We start from the raw sequence: 22115 nt of genomic DNA on the forward strand, positions 1-22115 counted from the left end.
GAGGAGATAGCATAGTCCCATTCAGGAAGGCACCTTTTCAGTCCACTTGATCTGGAGCAGTGGTGACACTGCTGGGAATGAGAATCACACCAGATGCTACCAAGGGCCCTTCAAAGTGCTCCTGAGCCACTTCTCTAAAAGGATATATTTTGAGAAGGGACATTCAGGGGCACCCTAAGAAATCACTGGCTGCTTTTCTCTTTTATATTAGACATTGTTTTATTTTTGCTTCTTCAGCATAGTATCTAAAAAAGCTGTATCTGACAAACAAAGATGTGACAAGTTTCCCCTCTGAAATCATAACCTGAGCTGCATGAAATGGGGAGCTCTGGTACTAGTGGGTGGTAGATAAGCTCCATGGAAACATGAGGCAGCTACTGAATGCAGCAGGGATTTGATGCTGAACAGAAAACTCTCAAAGCCCAGAGACACCCCAGCTATGTTCCCCTGATGCCCTGGCCCTTGCCATAGTTGCTTTCACCACAGCAAAGCCAGCTGAGCATGTAACTCAATTAGGATGGGAAAAATGTGCATGCACCCCTCACTCCCTCTGAGAGCATGAGAGACAACGTGGCCAACAGCCAGGCATGAGGCAGAGGCGGCTGTGTGCTCGCAGGCTGAATTTTGCGCCTCTGAAGATTCACTACATTGTCAACAGCAAGCAGACATCTCACAGCCTCTCATTTTCCACCTCAGTTTAGTGTTCCCAAAGGTCTTGGTTTACAAAAGATTTATGAGTGACCAAAAAAGCAAAATGCAAATCAAAATAAAATAATTTCATTGCTAAATACTCCTTTTAAAGTAAAGAATACTCTGCTGATTCACATAGCAGTTTTTATAAGGCTCCTGCAGCCAGCGCTCCCTCTTGCTGAGCAGTTTTGTTTGTTCATGGGACAGCATCCCCAGAGCAGATTGGTGCTGGTGAGGAGGCACAGCTGAGGGTCCCAGCTGCCTGGGCACAGGCTCTGGTCTGGACCGCGTATGAAGGGGACAGCCACCTCAGGGAGGAAAGTGTGAAGCTGGGGTTAAAGTACCAGAGCTGTGGGTTTTATTGCTGGCCCAGAGAGGTACCATCTAGCTTTGTGAAAGTAAGTGGAGAAATGGGCAAAGATCACTGAAGAAATCATAGTGAATTGGGAATCTTTATTTGATACCTTCTACCACGCACACAAGGACTACTGATGATTAAGAAAGTTGGCCTGAACATCATAATCCAGGTAGTTTTTGGTATGAAGGTGATAATTCAACAAAAAGTTTGGGTTTTGTTGTTGGGTTTTTTTTCTACGCAGAATGTCTTTGATGTCAATGAAAATTAATTCAGGAAAAAGGCGGGCAAAGCAGTATAGCTTTTTGGAACAGAGTTTTGATTTTAATTGGAAACAACTTTTCAGTCTGAAATTAATTGTCTGTTAAGAAAAGGAAAATAGCCAAACCAAAATATGTTTAAAACATATAAAACTGAAGTACAACAAACAATTATTTCTAAATGCCATTCTGTGACAACCTCTGAACTGCTGAGGATTTTGCTTCAGCTCAGATCAAAAACCATTTCAAAGCATAACAAATACTCAATGGGTAGAAAAAGTGTTTTTCCAGCATCTCTGATGATGGGAAGTCACAGCAGTGGGAAGAAAGCCCCAAGTTTGGGTTTTTTCACGTCCAAACACAACAGCAAAGGTGCTCTGTTAAGTTGTGCTAGTGTTTGGCTACTGCCTTGCTAATAACTCTGATGTCATTTTACACCTTTGCACCAATGAACAGGCACATTAGTAACGGTGATATCTCAGATTTTGGAAACTTAATTGCCTATTACTGCCTTTCATCAGGTATAAAGGACGGTGGGCACTCTATGTGTCAGGGTGCTCCAAGGGCTGCTGCCCCTCAGGGGAAGGTCAGCCAGGAGCTGAGCACCGCCTATGGTCAATCAAATTTTCTTTGCCTTGCTCTGTAAACTGCAAAGGCAGTGCAATGCATTGCTTTGAGTTTGACAGATGAAATATTTTTTCTAAAATCAAAAGAAACCAATCTTCTAGGACTTTTACTCAGCACAGCATCTGGGTCACTTGGGGTTGGCCATAGCGACAGGCTCGAGAAATAAGACCCCCTGTTTTGTGTAAATGGCTATATACTTACACTTGTAGTGAGGTTTGCATAATTGTGTGTTATTGTAATGATGTGGTTATATTTCTCTTCTTGATGTTTAAAACAGGAGATCAGTATGTACTAGAAACAGGCTTATAAAAATTTAAAACGTGACATCCATTTACTAGTGCTTGCACAGCTCAGTGAATCTGTACATAAATATTATTACGCCATCAAACAGAAATATGATAAAGCCACTAATGAGTTAGCATGTTGGCTGATGGTGAATCATATAAAGGAAAATGTAAAACATTCAGCACTGAGATTTTTTTGAAGCAGTCTAAGGAAATGCCTAGTTTCTGATGGAAAATGTAGATTGAATATTCCTCCATTGTCTTGATCCTTTCACTGGTTATGTTAGGCAGGCTCTAGCGTCATTCTCATCAATCATACAGTCTCAAACAGATCAGCTGAAATTAAGGTCAATGAGGCAAAGAGAAATAGCTCGTTGTACCGGAAATTTTGTATTTTTCCCTGTCTGATTAGTTGCATTGTTGCTATAGCTGAGTTGTCAGCTGTCAGCTAATGGCCCAAACCTGCAAATACATATTCACATGCATATTAACGGTAAAGGAACTTACCCCTCAATCTGTTATGTACACGCAGAGTTTTAGCAGGGTGAGTAGCTAAATTATGGCCTGGTGTATATTACGCAGTGTCAACAGGAGTGTAAGGATGATAATTGTTTGGTCTTACTTTTGGGTTTTAATCTGCTAAAATTGCATGTCTGACATACAGTTTTGTTTTCTTTTAGCTAATGCAAACATTTCATATGTTTCTCTGCTGACATTTGTTTGAAAATGTACAACTGTAATGATGAAACTTCATCCCACAGAATTCCTTTAGGCTCCAGAAATAATGGTATCTAATTATTATAAAAATACTACTAACAATGCTCACTGGATGCAAAGAAAACCACTATCTTTTCCTGCCCACAATAACAAATTATTTAAACATTGACAATGTCATCTTCATTCTTCCTTATGCATCCAATACCAACATTTTTGCATTAGCCATTGTTATTAGAGAAATAAGAGTAGTATCTGCAAAAGTGAAATTGAATTGATTGGTAAGGGAAAAAAAGCAGCACATTAAAATTTGAAAACATATATAGTAAATTTTAATCCATATCTTAAATTGACAAAGCCAGAATTATTTATAAAGTCTTTCCCATTGAGTCTGCAGGAACTGAAAGTGAGAAATCAGACCTCTGCTACACAATCATTTTATTGCATTTACCCACCACCAACGTCAACCCACCATAATACTGCTGCTCCTCAAGAAGGTAAGTATAGTGGAAAGCAGCCAGCCTCCTCTGCTCCAGCTCTGGCTCACCGTGGCTCCCGTCTGGTGTCCCTTGCTAATGCTAGACTAGTAACACCTTGCCTCCAGAGACTGACTGACTGAGACTCATTATGATGAGGTCTGCACGATATCAAGGCCACATTAAAGATACCAGGGACTTTAATTGTTTCCTGAAGACCTGGCTCCAGGAGGCATTTGAGTATAACAAATTCTCAGCATCGTAAGACAAATCTGCCTGGGTCTAACTGGTAACTGAGCCTGTGAAGAACCCAGAGCCCAGGTGATAAACCTGCATTTCCCATGCTATGTAGGATGATAGGATGGAAAATGGTCCTCATCAGCACTCCAGGCAAGTCAGCTGGTTGTTGTCAGCAAGAAATGGATGCTCCTGCTGCTCCTCCTGCCCTGCAGGAGGGACTTTGCTCCCTAGTTTACATTAGGGAAGCCCAAAGCTGCTTTCACCCAGGTGGAAGGAAGCTCTGCAGCTGCCACGAGAGGAGTGCCACAAGGACCACGTTAGGCTGAATTTGTACTGCTTGCAGAGGAAAGGATCCCAGTGCCGTAAGCGTAGCTAAGTACCATCTATGAACAAGGCAGGATGTCCTGTTGGTCTACAGAGCTTGACTTGGGATCCAGGCTTTGGTACAAAACCCTGCTGCAGGGGCCAGTTACAGCCCAGACCCACCCCCACTGGCAGTCACGGATACTCTGTCTGCGAGAGACTGCACACAGAGGGCTGTGCGCTGAGCGCATGGCACCGCACAGGCATGTTTCAGGATGAACAGGCACCTTTTAGGTAACGGCTATATTATATAAAGTTGGATCATAGGGAACGGTTGGGTGCTTTCAACCCTACAAATTACCTTTCACCATCTGAGTCCCCAGCTGAAATGGAAATAAGCAAACCTAATGCTTAAGACAATGAGAGTCTTATTGGATACCAGATGGTTCACATGTAGATAAATTCATATGGATGCATGTGGGATTTCAGCCTGGTGTAAGGGTTTCCATGCTGGACAGGTTTTGTTTCTCTTGGATCAGTGGTGGGGAAGGAGAGCTACGCTGAGTTTGTAAGACCCTTTGGGAAGAGCCTCCAAAATGCACAGCCAGGCATGCAAGCAGTGCAGGTTCTGCAGGGTGTCTGCAGGGTATCTGCTGGGAATAAATGTGAACAGATTTTTTTTTTTTTTTCCACTGCATAATGTACTATTCCTTACATTTGTAAATCTTTGTAAATCTGTGCATTCTGCTCCAAAGAAGACAAACCCTCTCAGCAAAAAAAAAAAAAAAAAAAAAAAAAACAACCCAAAAAAAGAGGTGCTTACAGATATGTGCAGTGAGTTCCTAGGCTGCCAAAAAGTACTCTTGGGAAGCAAGCCAGAGTCACTCGGAGGCCTGGTCAGTGTTTTCTTTGGAAGGTTGCAGCTGGAAATTGCTGCTGAAACATTTTCACTGAGGTTCTTTCTTTCAATTAGACATATTTCTTCCAGAAACTTTCCAAGGAACAATAATATTTTTTTCTTCAAAATACTGGCTAACCAGAAACAAGGTACTCCAGCCAAATCTCAGACTATTTAGTTAGTGAATTCTGCAGTGCTGCCTCCCTGGAGTTTTAATTGAGTTACTTTTTATCCCCATTCCCCTCTCTGGGCCAAGTTCTCTGCTTATGCCACAATGCACTCTGAAACGTCAGTTCTCACTCAGCAATGATGAGACCTCCTGACATGGATGAGACCCTGGAGCATTTGAGGTGAGCTCTAGGATATAGATTAAATGGAAGTATAAGATACTTGGACTTAAGCAATGCGTCATACTAAAGTGTTATCACAACTTAACTGAAGCTTTTCTTGTATTTGGCTGCCTACTGAATCAAAATTTTACCTGTGGGCCAGGGGAGGGATGGGTCTGGGAATTCAACTAGAACAGTATCTACTAGGTTATCAGACAATAACACAAAGACGATCACTGACTGTCCTTAAAATGATATGGTAGACCTTTACACCACAATAAATCAAAACAGCAGCTTCCAGAGGGTCCCAAGCTGGGTACATGTAAAAACTGTCCTGAAGTGCAACGAGCTGCACACTGCTGCAGAGCTGCAGGCATAAGGAGCAAAAGGTACGTAACTGAAAAGACTGCCCTGTCAGGCAGCACACAAGAAGATATATTCCTGTATGAAGATGTGATTCCCGAGATGATGAACTTTCAGTGGCAATTATAGGAACCACCGGTGAGAGCGGTAGCCTTTCTTCTTTCTCTCCACTTGGTTGTGTGCATAATGTAATGTAAATAGTTTTATCTTCTTCTTTCTTGAAAGTCTTCTGTACCTACCCGACAACACATCAGACACTAGCAAGGAGAATGTCACTTTCCTGTCACCTCAGGAAAATATCTTTGACTCCCATAACACAAACCATCAAACTATATAGGATGATAATTTTAAAATACAATCTTATTCTTAGTTGACAGAAGCAAAAGTTGATGTTTTCATATCTTATTAAGACACTGGATATTAATTTCCTTCTACTCAAATGCAAACATGAAATTTCCTGTCACTAATGGAGTAATATTTTATTTTTAAAAATCTACTTTGGAAATTATTTGCATTAAAAGCCAAGCCAAGCCAAAAATGTGACTATCAGCTATTTCCCTGCCAAAGCAGATTTACCATTCAGCACCTGTAATGAGAAGTTTTATTCAACTATTTATACTGCAGTTGTTGCCTATAAGGTATCTACGATACATTTGTTACCCGGTTGAGTATTTCTTACCGGTGCATGCTGAAAACTGCTCACGTAGAGAAGCATGAGGGTAACTTGGCTCCAGCTGGCACTCGGCAGAAAGCAGGCCTGCGTGCAGCTGCCTGGTCGGCATACTTTCAGATCTTTGTACAAAACATTTCCCTTCCACAGTCATTCTTGAAAACATACTTTTCCCATATCAGTATTCATGAATACCGAATAAAAGGTAAAGAAATTGCCCTTGAAGAAAACTCTTCATTTTTATTTAAATGAATACACAATGAATCTACTTAAGAAGTACCTGCCCCAGGATATTTCTAGAACTATCTGTGAACAGAAACCTGTAAAATTATAATATTAAGTGTTAAACTGTTTATGGAATGAGATAAACCTTTCTTCCTATTTCAGAGCGCAGTAAAAGCCCTGTGGCAAAGCACATGGCACACGGCTGTGGAGGGCGCAGGGTGGTAGGCAGCTGGACACACTGCCTACGCCAAGACTAACAGGCAAAGGACAGCACACCTGCAGCTGGAAACTCGTCCCCTAATGGGTCTTCTGTTGGGGAAGGCAGAGTAAACACAGAGTCCTCAGGCTTCCTGATCCACCAGTCCAGCTTAAGCACCTTTGGGCTATTTGCAGTGCCTGTCTTGTTGAAGATGCCACCCACCTGTGTGTCTGGAGTGTAACTGTGATGAGCAGCAAAAGTTGATGCTTTAGGGGGGTGGGTATGTTATATGTTGTTTTACAATGCAGAGCTATAATTTGTAATATTAATAGAAGTACTATAATGAAATTTCATTCATTAACCATCTTCATGGCCACAAGATGATGACAAGTAGTATCATTTGACACAGAGGGAGGCAAAGAAATATCAGGAATCAGAACTCCATCTCTTGACTCAAACACTGCCCTTTCCCAGGCTTCCCCTCCAGAAGACAGATATGAGCCTCAGGAAGATTGCTTTGGTGTTTTCAGGAGAAGGAGAGGTTCGAGAGAAACATCTGCAGACACAGGACCCTGCCAGCACAAGGGGCAAGCTGGGGTTGGCCTGGTGGCTGGGGTACGTGCAGGTGTGCTCTGGGACATAAGCACCAATGCCATTGCCACATGCTGCCATCAGCAGTAGTTTAACCAGAATCAAAAATACAGAGTGGAGGCAAGTATATTTTAGCCTTTCCCCACCCCCCCACCCCCCATTCAGGATGATCAAAAAGCAGAGTTTGCTAATTCCTTATAATTACTTGTGAATAACTTATAAATTAAAAACCAAGATCTGCCTCACCAAGCTCCACTGAACTGTTTCTCCACTAATGTTTCTCACCCTCTCCAGGACCTGCAGCTCCACCAGCACCATCCAAACACAAATGTTTCCTCAACCACACCGGCATGCTTGGCACTTTCTTTCTGTGCTGTTCTCTGCTGGTTCAAATCTCTGCTCATTTTCTCGCCCTGTCATGTTTTCATTAATTTTTATTCTTTCTTCCTTCAGTTTTCATTTTGGATTTAATTTTTATTTATTTACTGACCTTTTCCCTTCTTCTAGTGGATTTGTTATTGAATGTATGATACCCACAAGTGACTAAACACCTCTGTTTATGAGAGGTGCCCCTCAGGGTTTTCTGGGCTTGTTTTTATATCCTGCAATGAAATTCCATATTTTTGACACCAGTCTTAGCCCCTAGGAACTGGTGAAAAAGCTCATTACTGATTCCAGAGGAGCAGGACTGAGACTTTAGAATCAAATTTTTTACAGCTCCAGCTGATTTCAATAGTAATCCCCCTTGTGCATCTGAGGATGCAATCCAAACCACAAGTCAGTAAACATTTTTTTAAGAGGATATGTCAGAGTTAATGGGCAACGTACTTAGGCAGCTTGAGGCAAAATTGAATTCTCATATTTTTAATGCTTCATATATTTATAGGTACTGAACTCTGAAGAAAAATGGTGACCATCATCATTGTACATTCCTGTCAAAAACATAAGTCATACAACTTCACTGCACTGACCTCAGTTAAAGCACATGTCAGAGAATCGTATAGTGTTAATGATCCTCACATTTAAAATATTTACAGTCTCGATTTTGCTTAAGCCCCTCACTACAGGCTCTCTAAATTTCTCTTTTCAGCTGCATAAACCTTTGCTGGCTTCTCTCAATATAAATACTTAGAGAATGTGACCAGATTCTGAAAGTCATAAATGCTGTGAATTTTGTAATATTTTTGTGAGATGCCTCAATATTCCTTTCATTAGCTTTTTTTTTTTTTTTTTTTTTTTTTTTTTTTACAACTATAAATAGAGCCTGCTTTCTGCAACCAGTCTCCAAAGGTCACCTTACAATGTTTTGCTATTTCCCGTATTAAGCAGCAATGCTTTTCAGCTGACATTCCAACTTCAAGTCATGCATATGAGCATGATGTGAGCTTGCTTCAGACCACAGTGAGAGGGCTGCAAACAAGACTGCTGTATAATTGCTGAGAAAAATAACATCCATTGTCAAAAAGGGCACTTCATCAAACAAAATTTAGCTGCATGAATACAAGTGTCTCCAAATATTTGGTTCATGCTAAAAATATAGCACATTTATTAAAAATATATATTTATAAACATTGGTATGAACAGACACAAATGTTAAGCAAATGAGAAAAGAAAAATAACCATATAATGTATTTCTCCCAACATGTTATCAGTTTTAGGCAGACCTTGGTCAATGGAATTGTTTTTTTCATGATTGCACCATATGTTCATTCTAAATAAAAAGCTTGTGAGATTCAATGTAAATAAAAGCAAAAACCAAGAAAAAAAGAGTCATTTCACCTAACAGACATGTGATCTGTGCTATGAAGCTATCATTGAGTTCAGTCTTTGCAGGTATACAGTATGCATTTCTAATTGTATATAGCATAGAGCTTCTTTCTTTCTTTCTTTCTTTCTTTTTTTTTTCCCCCCCCCCAAAGTGTGTTAAAATAACATATCCCTGATGGATTTCTTCAAAGCTACAACTTACATAATTGCAGTCATTTTCTTCCAAACTGAAAACCAAACTGAAAGGAAGTAGGCAGGACAAGAGAGTTAAGCTTGTTACTGTGTGAAAAAGTCTTGTTAAATTAATTGTGCTTCAGCCTTCGCTGCCTGCAGGCAGTGCTTTTATGATGTGTTAATATAATACAGAGTCAATTCTGATTAAACAACTTGTCAATAATCAGCAATGTTTGTCGTCACTTTTAATGGCTGTTTTATCTGGTCTATTTGCATGCCCTCTAGTTTACAGTGTTGTGTAAATATACACAAAAATGATCACAATGAGGTTCAGAATTGTCCCAATAATTCCAAGCATTGCCAAGATGGTTTCTTCCTTGCTTTCCTTTTCTTGACTGCCTTTATCTTCTTCATTTCCACTAGTGATTACCATCTTGGTGGCCAGTTTCTTTATCCTCCCTTTCAGGATAACCTGGATTTAGGAACAAAAACATTAAAATGGATTGTTAGTTCGAGTTTCCAAACTCATACTAATAGTGGAGCCAATTGAAGAATTTTTGCCCCATAATGCGTTATATGAAGAATTCACTTTGAAAGTATTAATATTTTTACTAGCTATTTAGTAAATGCTTAATTAAAATGATAATTCAGCTAGCCTGTAGATTACTTATAACCCTCCATTAACACTCTGCTTTTGTGGCAGCAATCATCCGTAACACATATAACTCATCTGCGATGTTGTTATAAAATTGGTCAGAAATGTACCGATGAGGTGTGACTCCACCAGCGTCAGCGGGGACTTTGCCTGCGTTAGAGCTACAGGAGACCATCTCGTCAAGTTGTGGAGACCCTAGATTTACACTGTAGTTCCAAGAAGCAAGTGGGTGAGGGAAATAAAACTCGGAAGACCTCTTTTTTAATAGGAAAAATCACCAAAGACAAAGGCATTTTGTCTCCTATTGAGAAGGAAGACAGCAGTGACTTCCTAATAAATAATTCAAAATGGAAGCAAAACCAAAATAACATCCATCTTGCCTTTTATTTTCCTCGTTCCTAATGCACAAGGAAAAGTTACTTGCAGTGCAGTGAGTTGAAGTGTATCGATCTGCCTGCAGGGGGAATACAGCCATTTCCCAAGCAGCAGCCTCATCCTCTGCTTCAAAAAAGAGGATTCTTCAAACATGGGACCAGCCCTGACTTCTGGCACTGCTGGAGCCGCGAACAAGGCAGCTCTCTTGGTCTTCCAGAGACCCAGACTCTGAGACCTGGGTAAACATTTGATTGTTCAAGTAAAAATGGATAAGCTCTATTTATCTGTGCTTATCTAACGCTGCAAATTTTGCTCTCATGGGCAAACCAGAGTGCCACAGAAAACTGAAAAGGTTGGCTGGTTTCCCAAAGACAACCGATCTGCCAACAGCTGGGTTCCGGCAATGCCCTGCTGTTACCTCCCAAGCTGTAAACCGTATCCCATGATGTTCCTGCTGCAGGAAGCAGTGGTAGGATGCAGCAAAAAATGCTCCCCAACAGCTCCTGCCTTTTAGAGGGGTTTGTTTGGAGAAGGGGGGCACAGGCACTTCCCTCATTCCTCCCTCTGGTAACCCATGGAGCAAACCCGCTAGATCCCACACAGCACAGATGTTCAGGGTGATGAGGGCTCCTCGAGAACAGGCCACAATCTGCACGGACACATGTGTGTGCGTCCCAGCACATGTCACCAGAGGGGAGCCCTGACCTGCAGCTCCACCGAGCTCCTGGGCTGCACAGCCGTAGAGCAGCCACCAGAGCACCAAAAGGATGGAAAGGACTGGGAGAGGTAAGGAAACCCTGCGACAGAGAGACTGAGAGCAAAAATGGAGAATCCAGAAAAGCAACTTGCATTTGGTCACATCTGCAAGTTGTTTATAAGTAGGACAGTGAGTAACTACTGGCAGCTTCCTAGAACGGGTGTCCTGGTTGAATTCAGCAGGTACAAGTGATTAGCAGTGAGTAAGGCAGAAGCAGGGACCTGTGGAGGTGCCACTGGCCTTTATACTTACACTTGTGTTAGCATTTACGTGTTTTACCTTAGCATCACCAAGTGATTCAGAGGAAAACAAGAATGAAAGAGTCAGTAACCTGAGGGTATCCATGACAGAATCAAGTCAGCAGGAGCAGGAGGCACCAGGCAGAGGGATACTGCATCAGACAGCAGAGCATGCTCATCTAGCAGGTCTTCAGGTAACCTGCCCCAGGAGAGCAAAGCTTCAGAGGCACCAGGTACCTCTCAGGGATGCTGGCTCCTGTGGCCCCGCTGCAGGTTCCCTTCCAGCCCTCAGAAACGTCCCTGTCCCCACAGTTCCTCCAGCCACAGCCACCCGCAACTCCTCCTGCAGGACCTACCTCTTCTAGCAGCAGAAGGGCTTTGTCATATTGCCCCCAGCTGGTGTCCAGGGGATGGCTTGGTTGCATCTGACGGGTGCCCTCCCTATCATATTAATTGCCACCATATACAGTCAGTGATACCTTAACAAGCAAATTGGCTCTGGGAAGTCACAGGAGAATTCCTACTAAAGCCATTTACACTAACCTCACAACCAAAGCACATCCACTCCGTGTGGCATCAGATCAGAAACTCGCATCCCAAGCTATGATGCGCAGCCATTACTTCACCCGCAAAGCCATGAGTCATTTGGATATCATGTTCTTTTCCCCTTCAGTAACTGGGAGGTTTTCCCTCTGGCCATATGTTTGCATTTCACTGTTTCTTTGAAAAATCAAGTGGGATCACAAATATGATCTGATAAAATCCCAGGCCTGGAACACAAGGATTTGAAGGGAGGGTGAAGTCCTTGCTGACTGGCTCCCACAAGAGCCAAGCGCTCTTGATTCAGCACTCTGGCTCCCACAGAAATATGGTCATACCCAAGCATCTTGTGGGTCAAGCCCTTCTGGCTCTGAAAAAAGCCAGAGAAGGTACAGTGGGCCTCTCTGCATCCCATGGTTTAGGCAGTTTCCCATTCACATGAATATAAACCCACAGCGAGCAGTGCAGAGCCCCAGATGGGGTGGATTTGCACACGCACTGCATCCACAGACACTCTTAACTTTGACATGGTGACTGCACCACATGCACTAGACAATCTCATTTCTAGGATTAATGTGAGCAGAGGCAGCATGAGGGCATCTGAACCCCTCTTATTAACATCCCCAATCTTTTCTTACTAAAGTCAAACTGTGAAGCATAAAGTTAGTGTCAAACTCTTTCAGGACACTAGATCCTAAAAATGTGATTTTTTTGGAGATCATCTCAGTTGCCGCATTCATGCCTGTGTGCTCTCTATTTGTTTGGCTCATGCTATGATGCAGCCTGGGACTGCATGAACTGCATCCTTTTTGGGTGAAACTACACCCAAAGATGTGCTCCAGGAGCTCTTCATGTGCTATAAAAACAATAAAATCGATTTCAGTTCATGGCAGCAGGGGTCCAGACAAAAGCTTATCTGAAGTAAAACCCCCAAAACATGCGTAGTGGGGACACTGGCACCATTAGTTTCCCTGGAGGAGTTGCTCCAGCAGGTCCAGGCTGCTCACCATTTAATACATCACCTAAACTACGAGAGAGAGCGAGCACAGTGGGCTTGGTATTAAGAGGCATTTAACGTTCAAACAGGACAGGACTGGGACCAAATGCAATTATATTAGTACTCTGCCAAATATAGTACTGTTGAAATCGAGGTACGCGTTGACTTTGAACTGTGAGGAGACCAGAATCAAAATTGCTTCTCCACATTTAAGAACTGACCTTGGGAGAAGAGGAGCACTCTCCTAATGTTAGATTCAAGACTTTAACCTTCACAGATCTCATGCTTAGAGTAGTATTTTGGATAGCTGAAGTGTGGGGGTTTTTTTTGGTACTGGGAAAATATTTGCTGTCAGTTTTAGTATAATTACACCAATTAAGAAAATAAAGAAGTTTTCTGGCTTTCTGGGTACTTTTTTTCAACCTTTATTATTCTCTTCTGGAAATTGCTTTCGTTTTTTTGACATTGTTTCACATTTGTAAGATTCTTATGACACATTACTCCTTTTATATTTTTTATACTTTTTATATTTATGCTTGTCAGAAACATTTCTTTTGCTTACCCAGAACTGCTGCTAGAACTGCTGAGACAGGAGGGATAGAGAGTACTAGATTTACCAGCTCTTTAATAACTATAAAGTTATTTACTTACTACTTCATTAAGAAAGTGCTTTCCTGCCACATCAAAATTACTGTGTTTCCTACTTCATTTTGTAAGATTCATTATTAACTTAACATCAGCCTTTTGAAAAGCTACGTATTCCAAAAAGCTAGCCATGGAAAGATATGTATTCCACATATTTTGCCTTGCACAGGGGAGAAAAGGACAGTTCGGTGGTTAGGACACTCAATGCGCTATTCATGTCCTTGCCTTACCGCTGAATTCTTAGATATCTATAGGAAATCCACTTTAAGCCTCCCTCTGCCTCAGTTTCTCACCTGTGAGATTCTTTGAAGAACAGCCCAGCCTATGTCAGAGAACGATCCATAACATAAGTCAGGCCTCACAAATACTTCCAAGAGAGGGAGACACTAACATGGAAAATTTCAGATCCAGCAGTGCTGTAAAATATATGCACTACCATCACCCCAGATGTGTGGGATCTGTTGCACACCACTGTCATTGCAAACAGCCCAGCGAACAAGGCAAAGCATTTCTAGCCAAAGGAGATAATCCTTACTTGTCTCCATTCTCAGCATGAACAGCAACTGAGCTAAAGGTGATGGCTTAGTGGCAGGGCTTTGGAAAAGGCAGCAGCAAGCACACTTTAGTGAATTTACTGCAGTATGTTTGTCACATCGAAGATACAAAGCACATCCCTCGTGAAGTACCTGTCCCAACATATCTGTCAGCTTTTGAAATCACTGGCACCTTGACTAGCTCTTGAAAAAGTTTTGTAATCTTAAATAATTTCTCTTCTAAGTCATTATTTACAAGCTCCCCAAAAAGGCTTCGGGTGGAGGGTGCAGCTGGCAGAATCCTGGGAAGTCTGAGGAGGGGAGGATGGTCCAGGCTTTGCCGGAGGCCCTCACCACTCGTGCTGACCAGCCCCGTTTTGCCATGTATTATCTGGCACTTTGAAAGACAGGAATGAAAACTTCTGAAAAGCTCCCAGGGTCAGATGCTCATCTGGTACAAAGCAGTCTCCTTCCCCTGAGTTCAGCTGAGCCACTTCCACTTACACTCGCTGAGGATCTGGCTCCTTGTACTCAATCTAGCTTGAATATCAGCAAGCACAAATTTAGTATTCTTAATCCATAATCACAGACAATCACCAGCCAAATTGTTTTGATATTTAAACTTGTTTACAGTCCCCAGGCTATTAGTTGTGATGACACATTAAGAGATAAGAGAGGTTTAATTTTCTGAGGATAGTTCCACCCTCTGGGGATAAGAAACACACAGCAGAAACTTGTTTTGATTAGCAAACAGAAATCATACAAAACCGAGTGTGAGTTCAGATGCTGCTGAACTGACACCTTCCCTTATCTCACAAAGTGCTCGAATTACCAAGCAAGGAGGAGAGGCTCCGAGGATTTAACCCCACTTGAACATCACAGCCAACTGGACTTCTGCTCCTTTCCTCCTAACAAGTTATTTTAATCTCATTTTCAGCCAAGGGCAGACTTGGGAAAGTTGGGTGCTCAGCGCAAGTCCTGGACAGCCTCCAGGCAAGATGCTAGGCAGGGCAGTTCGGTGGATGCTGCACTGCTGCTCCTGATCTGTGGGAGGAAGGCAAACAGTGCGCACATTTGTGCTCGCTGGCAGTCCCTTTTCTAAAGATTACATGGGCATATTCTCACTCCTGTGATGACTTCATATCCACTCGCAACCCTTGTACTGTTTTGACTGGATAAGTCCTCTCCTAAACTCCGCTAACATAGTATGTTGTCAGCTGTCAGTCAAGATCCTGCTCAGAGAAGCACTGGCGGGTGCAGGGACACACATTTGCATTTATTTTTAGCGTTGGATTTCAGGGAACTGAAAAGCACCATGTAAATGCAAGATAAGGCCAAAAGAAGCTCTGAGGCCATAAGAAACTTCACTAAAAGCTCATTCAGACATAGCAGCTTGCACAGGCAATGTGCAGTACGTGTGAATAGCGGATTAATTGAAATGGAATGAGCAGCAACTAATGTACGGTAGAAATCAGAATACATGAGAAAAGCAAAGAACGGCCATGGTAGAAATCAGAATACGTGAGAAAAGCAAAGAACGGCCATCAGAAAAATGAGAGAGGGAGACAAGGAAAGGTGCCAAGGGAGAGGTCTTTCATTAGAGAAAAAAGACCAGAAAGAGCAGGAATGTGAGCCAGGTTCAATAACACTCCTCAGCAGTGAGCAGAGACCAGCGCCTAAAGAAAAGAGATGTCTCAGCAGAGAGAGGACACAAGCACTTATGTAGTCCTCAAGCAGGAAAATAAACCCACGTCAGGCTGCTGCTCTGCTGGCTGGTTTTAGTCAGTGGGAAATACATGCTATTTATAGCACTGCAGCCAGGATATTTCCAAAGGTTCAGCAATGTGAAATCTCCTCTAGAATAAAGGGAAGCACTCAGCAGCAAAGAGGTTATTCTGAGAGGGCAGAATTCAAATAAGTAATGCATTACAGGGCTCATTCTGCTCCCCACCATGGCTCTGATCCAGTTTATTCAGACAGCTGGTTTTGTTCCCCAGGCAACTCAGAACTTAGAGGAGGCAAAGGACTTGCAGCCAGGTTTACAATTTTACCTTTCTTCTCATCATTTATGTCTCTAGGACCATCCACAGCCCTGAAATGCTCAGGATACCTAAGCTCTGTTATAAGACCAAATATTTTGAATACAAGTATCCTTATCTTCAATACAAAGCTATGATCTATAGCAGAATAATGATCCTTAAATACCAGGCTATTACTACAGACTCTCTTTTGCCTGCCTCCTGCAGACAGTGTTATCCACAGATTCACTAAGAGCCTTTGGCTCCTCCGCTTATAGTAAGGTCTCACATACCAGGATACCTAAGGCTTCACAAGTCCTACTTTGTGAAAGAAATAAACCTGAATGAAATGAGAATGTCAGCCTTTAACACACAGCCCTCTCCTCTTTGATATGAGATGCACTATGAAGAACGAATTGTTATTGATCAAAATGAGTAGTTCATTTAAAACACAGCTGCAAGATTTCCAAACTTTGCAAATCCAGAAATGATTAATTTTCTGGCTGGGCCTAAACAGAGGTGAAATTTCAGTAGAATTCTGCATGGTTTAGACTGGTTTACTTTGTGTTCACAGTCCATTTTCCTGATACACAGTACTGTGGTTGGTTGCCTGGTACTGATACTCAGAAGCAACTCTCAGTTGGTACTGCAGCACACACTTGCCATTTTCCTCCTTTTAAATACACAGTATTTCTTTTCAGACCTTTTGAGTCAAAAGAGTATTTCCTCCCTCCCACTCTTCCTGAGGTTAGCCCCTGATACCCTCTATCAGCAAGAAGAGAGGAGGGATAACAGGGTCTATGGTTATTTTGGCTGCATGAATCCCTCTGCAATGTCTGCAAATGCACTGGCTCTCAAAAAAATTCTGACTGTCTGCGCTCCATTTTCAGACAATTTAATGCTCTGCTGCAATAAATGGCTAGTGCTGAAAGATAAAAGTTGCATATTGCAGACACAGTGACAGAGGACAGATCTGGGCTCCGTCTTTGTATAGTTTCTGCTGAGCCCTGTCCTGCAGAGCCTAAGGGATTCCTGTCCCAGAATCAGCAGCTGCAATGGAGAAGGAGAAGAGAAGCCAAACATCAACGCCAGACAGGTCTGTGTCTCACTGCTGTTCCTTTCCCATCAGCGGCGATGGGACAGAAGGAGCTAGCCACAGTGATTTCCCAGAACTGCCTTATAAAACGTCCAGTAAAGGCCAAACAGGCTGCAGTGTTAGTGGGCATAAAAGTAGCCAAACGGAGCCAGATGACAGTCCTGCTGACCAGATGTCTCCTTGTCGTTAGCTGATGCCAAAGGTGCACAGCGTGACTGCAGCAATGCTTACCCCACTGTAGCTAACTAGGATCCAGAAATCTGCAGCTCAAGGACTTCCTCCACCAGAGTAAGCATCTTTGGGTTTCATGCCTCTCTATATATTTGTTTTCTCTAAATTTGTCTAATTGCTGCTTGCACTTATTTTTCCCCTATACAGTGTCCTGTAGCAATGAGCTCAAAAGAAAATTAAAGGACATCTGTAAAAGGATCCACTTGTTATTTGAACCTGTTACATCATTCCTTATTGTAATTTGGGAAACTGTGAGAAATCAGCTTTTATTCTGCAGGCCACCTAGAATGCTGGAATTTTCTTACCATAGCCCTGTAGCCATCTTTTTTCAAGACTGAAAAATCCTGGTCTGTCTAGTTGTTTCCTCGAACAGAAGCCATTCTGTGCTTTTGGTTATTTTTCTTGCTTCTCTCTCTTCCTTGTCTAGTTATCCAAGGAGGGTTTGAAGCAACAAAGGACAAAACCTTTCTGGGCTTCTGGTATTAGTGTGCAGCCCGTGCATTGACCTTGCTCTCCAAAGGTTTCATAATTTATAGATACCAAGGTTGTTAGAACAGACACTTTTCATTTGAAGAAAAGAGAAGGAAAAAGAGAAGAAAAAGAGAAAAAAGAAAAAGAGAAAAAAGAAAAAGAGAAAAAGAGAAAGAGAATTAAAAAAAAAAAAAAAAAAGAAAAAGAAAGGTAACATCTCTCCTTCTCACACTCCAGAAATTATGATAAAATAAAATTTGAAGCTTGAAGTCGGAGTTCTCTCTGTTAGTACTTTGCCCATCTTTCCTGAGCTTAAGAAAGCAGAACAACAAAAAAACTCTACAGTGAACACACCCAGATGCTGGCATATCCAGATTAAAAAAAAAAACCAAACCAACCACCACCAAACAACACCCAACTATTAAAAGCCTTAAAATTTACATTTTTGACCAGATAAAAGTAGCATGAGCTGAAATAGCTAGGTGAAAGAATGAGATGTTGAAGTATCTCTTTCCATTATTTCAGATCTCAGCACCTCATTTTCTATTTCAAGGGCATCTCCAGGATTCTCTTTTAGAAGCAAAAATACACTGAAGCCCCGTAAAGGGAAAAAATACAATACCCACGTCTTAGAGAAAGACAGGTCTCTTATCTGCCAGGAAGCAAAAAACCTCTGTCATAAGCAGTTTAAAGATCTGTCCTCAACCACTGTGTGCTGGAATGGAAACTCAGCTGCTTCACAAGATACAAGAAATATTAAGAGATGGGAAACTGGCACAAATTTGTATTAATTTTTTTGCTATATAATATCTCTAAATTCAGCCATGGCCAGAAGATGATTTGGCCTGTAATGGATCAAACTACCTTTACTTCAGATGTAACCTCTCCTTATAAAACAAACATGCACCAGTAGAGCATCCAGAAACCTGAGGGACATAACACCAGAGCTTCTCTAGAAAAAAGCTGTTAATTTGTGGGTACAACAACAATCTAGGAAGTTTAAAATCTCCAGTTTTAATTCTATATCTATATTCCAAAATTAAATATCTATATTCCAAACTTAATTGTCAACTACAGCTACATGAAGGGACACTGCAAATAATTCTAGCCTTCTGACACTTTCTGATTTAGGAAAGTTGTGCTCAGGTTTTTTTATAACTTTAAAAGTTATAATTATTTGGTCTGAAATGATACATGCCAGCCGTTTGTCTCAAGGAAAATATTTCCCTGGTCGTGGACTGGAGAAATCACCCAGTTTTGCTGTTGATAGGAATGATGCTTAGAATCCAATTATTGGTTTACCCATATAAAATACTGGCAACCTTTTCAGTGAAATACTCAAGTATCTTCACTTATGAAGCAAGGACTGCATTCTCAATTTTATTGTAGCTGATACAAGTGCAGAAGAAGGTCTTGTGCAGCATAAAATATGTTTCTTTTTAGATGATGAGTTTTGAAAAAGAAATTACCTCTCTTCTAATTTTTTCCTGTTTAATTACTCTCTTGCAGCATTTCAATAGGTTGAAATGTCATTGACAGTTGTTAATATGAACATTTGAATAGCAAAAGGCTTACAGTTTGCTATTAAAAAATAAACTCTTTGTTGTTTTTTTTTAATTAATTTGAAAAGACCAGCCAAACATGCTATAATTAAAGGTAATACAGGATAAATTCAGCCTGCTTCTGTTCATGTGTTGTCAGGTAGGTTTTAGCTAAGCACTATTCTATTCACTAAATCCCAGCTTCAGTCTGAATGCAGTGCACTTGTACTTGCCATAGAAGAGGAGAGAAAAAAGTTTTTCCTTGTAGGATGCTTCAATTTTATTCACACCCCCCCACACGCACACACACACACTCACCCCCCAGCATTTAAAAGGAGGCAGGAGAGTCTGAGAAGAGCAGCAGTCTTTTGTCTACAGACATGAGATGTTACCCTGAGGAACAGGACAACTCATTCACGCCACACTTTTCAAAGTTGCTCCCCTGTCCTGGGTTTCTGGGAGCCTGCCTTGAATATCTGAAGGTGGTGAGTACTAGCTATTGTCGTGGAAGCCAACGGGAACTGCAGTATGTGCCGTCACATCCCCCCAAAAAATTACATGGGGCACCCACAATTGCAGATACTTGTAATCTTACTTTTTTTTTGCCTTAGGCGACCAGCTGTACTCTGGAGTAATGATACCCAGAATTGCTATTAAGGTGCTGTACATGGAGATTAGTCAGTGTTTGCGTGTGGCAAGGACCTGCACAGTGGAACACCCTGGAATGTCCCAGCAGGAAATAATTTTGCCTTCACAGCAGAGTCTGAGCTGTGCATTGAAAAGTGAAAAGAAAATCAGGAACTGAACTCACAAACTGTATCATCTATTATGTGCACCAAGTGAGACTCAGATCCTGGGCAAAAATAGTCTGTGACTGATGCACCTGTGCAAGGTGGCAAATTAATGGAGTAGAGACAATTTTACTTGCAGCATTTCTTAGCTTCAAGTGCTGAGCTGTGCAACCTTGATAATGTTCTTTTCACATACTGTTTTGTGTGTAATTGTTACCTATATGAGCCCAAATTTTAAAATAGACCACTTCCCTATTGGATGCCTTTTTTAGGACACAGTTGCAGCTGACTCTTAAAGGTGCCAATAACCTGCAACTCATGCTGAAGGCTACTGGCACGGTCACAGCAACGCTATCCAAACTCTGATAATTTCAAAGCCTCTTTCAAAGTCCTGGGATGAGCACTCCAAAACGGAGGCAGCCAAAAATCCCTTGCCACTTTTAAAATATGAGGTCTAATAAGATAAAATAACAGATAATTTGAGGAAGAAGCTAGTTTCTAAAACAAAGTTATCAAAGTAGGATAACACTCCAGGCAACCAACTCCCACACCTTTTATCATCATCATTAGTCATTTATATTGCAGCAGCATGCGGCAACCCCTGCTGACGTCTGGGCTAGAAACCAGACACAGATAGCAAGAACGATGCCTATCCCAAGCAGCTTACAAAATTACAACAGTACGAAGTACGGGAAGGGGGGCAGGGGGGAAGAAGAGAAGGTTGAAGCAAGTTGCTGAAGGTCGATTTGCACAAACCTGGCACAGCCAGGAGAGCCAGGCCCTCAATCCATGGGAGCAGCTGCCCCTCTGGCTTGCACTCAGAGCAAGCATGGCGTGTGGGAGAGGTGGCAGCTCTACTTGTGCAGGTTCCACACTCCTGGGGAAACAAGTTGGTTGTGCAGGGGGTAACGCGTCTGGGAAAACAGGAGAGCGAGGTGACACGTCTCTTCAGGGCTTGGGGTAGAGCTCTGTGGCACAGCAGAGGAGTGGAATTTGGAGTGAAAAGGTCACAATTCACTCACCAAATGCTCTGGCAACTCATCAGGATGGGCAGTGAAGAGAGGAGGATGGGAAGACCTGGATTTCCTAATCCCCATGCACTGGCATGTTGTTATAACAAGTGCCTGCTGTTGGGACTTGTGGATATCACAGTTGCAGAATGATCGAGGTTGGGACAACCTCTGGAATTCACCTGGTCCAACCTCCCTGCTCAAGCAAGTTCACTGATAGCCAGTTGCCCAGAGCCATGTCCAGACAGCTTTTCAACATCTCCAAGCATGGAGACTTCACAACCCCTCCATGCAACCTGTTCCAGTGCTCAGTCACCCTCACAGTGACATGCTTCCTGACGTTCACATGTTTCCATTGTTCAGCAAAGGATGTCACTTTGCATATGGAGCAAAACCATTTGGATTAATTTTTTGTTTTATAGCTTGCTCCTATCCTTTTTAAAAAGATACAAATGATGTTGCTATAGATCTGGAGAGAATATTTGCTATGTCTTCCAACCCTGTACAGTATACCTAACAGCCCATGTTCTTTCTCTGTCTGCAGTGGGTACTGTACTATATAAGGAACATATTTTGATAGCTAATGTAATGCAATGTACACAACATGTTGCCTCAAGGTCATGGTAAGTTGTATCTGTTTATATGATGCATCTTGACATACTCTAATGTAGTGCCAGTAATTTAAAACAATGCCCATATAAAGTATGAATAAGACCAAGAACCTAGCCACAAAAGTGAAAATATTTCACTTCTTTCTTATATTAAGAGTGTTCAGTAGCATATCACTAATTTTTCTTAAGGTTTTAGGAAGAAGAATATATATTTTCCTACATCTTTTTTCATTGGCCATCAGCCAAATTTCATTCATAAAACTTTGAGCAAAATGAGTCTTAAAAGGAAAGCTAATCTGAATGTATGCCTCCAGAACAGAGCGCCAAATTTAACCCTGTTTTTTTTAACATATAATAGATTCTTTAAAAATATTGCTTGCAATAAAGGGGCTGCTAATAATAAATAAAATATTCATAGTATCTTAATTATGCAAAATTGG

At 41.8% G+C, this 22115-nt stretch overlaps 1 long non-coding RNA gene across 2 annotated transcripts in view; it reads right to left on the bottom strand.

Annotated features, from left to right (window-relative positions):
* Positions 1-8741: 8741 nt before the first annotated feature.
* The window catches only part of LOC121091994, a 161912-nt gene continuing 148538 nt past the window's right edge, over positions 8742-22115 (bottom strand). For both annotated transcript variants that reach the window (XR_005829130.1, XR_005829129.1), the window contains one exon: positions 8742-9637. This is a non-coding gene — a long non-coding RNA (uncharacterized LOC121091994). The remainder of the gene's footprint in view (positions 9638-22115) is intronic.

Source organism: Falco naumanni, chromosome 7, assembly GCF_017639655.2.
Source record: "Falco naumanni isolate bFalNau1 chromosome 7, bFalNau1.pat, whole genome shotgun sequence".
NCBI classification, from domain to species: Eukaryota; Metazoa; Chordata; class Aves; order Falconiformes; family Falconidae; genus Falco; species Falco naumanni.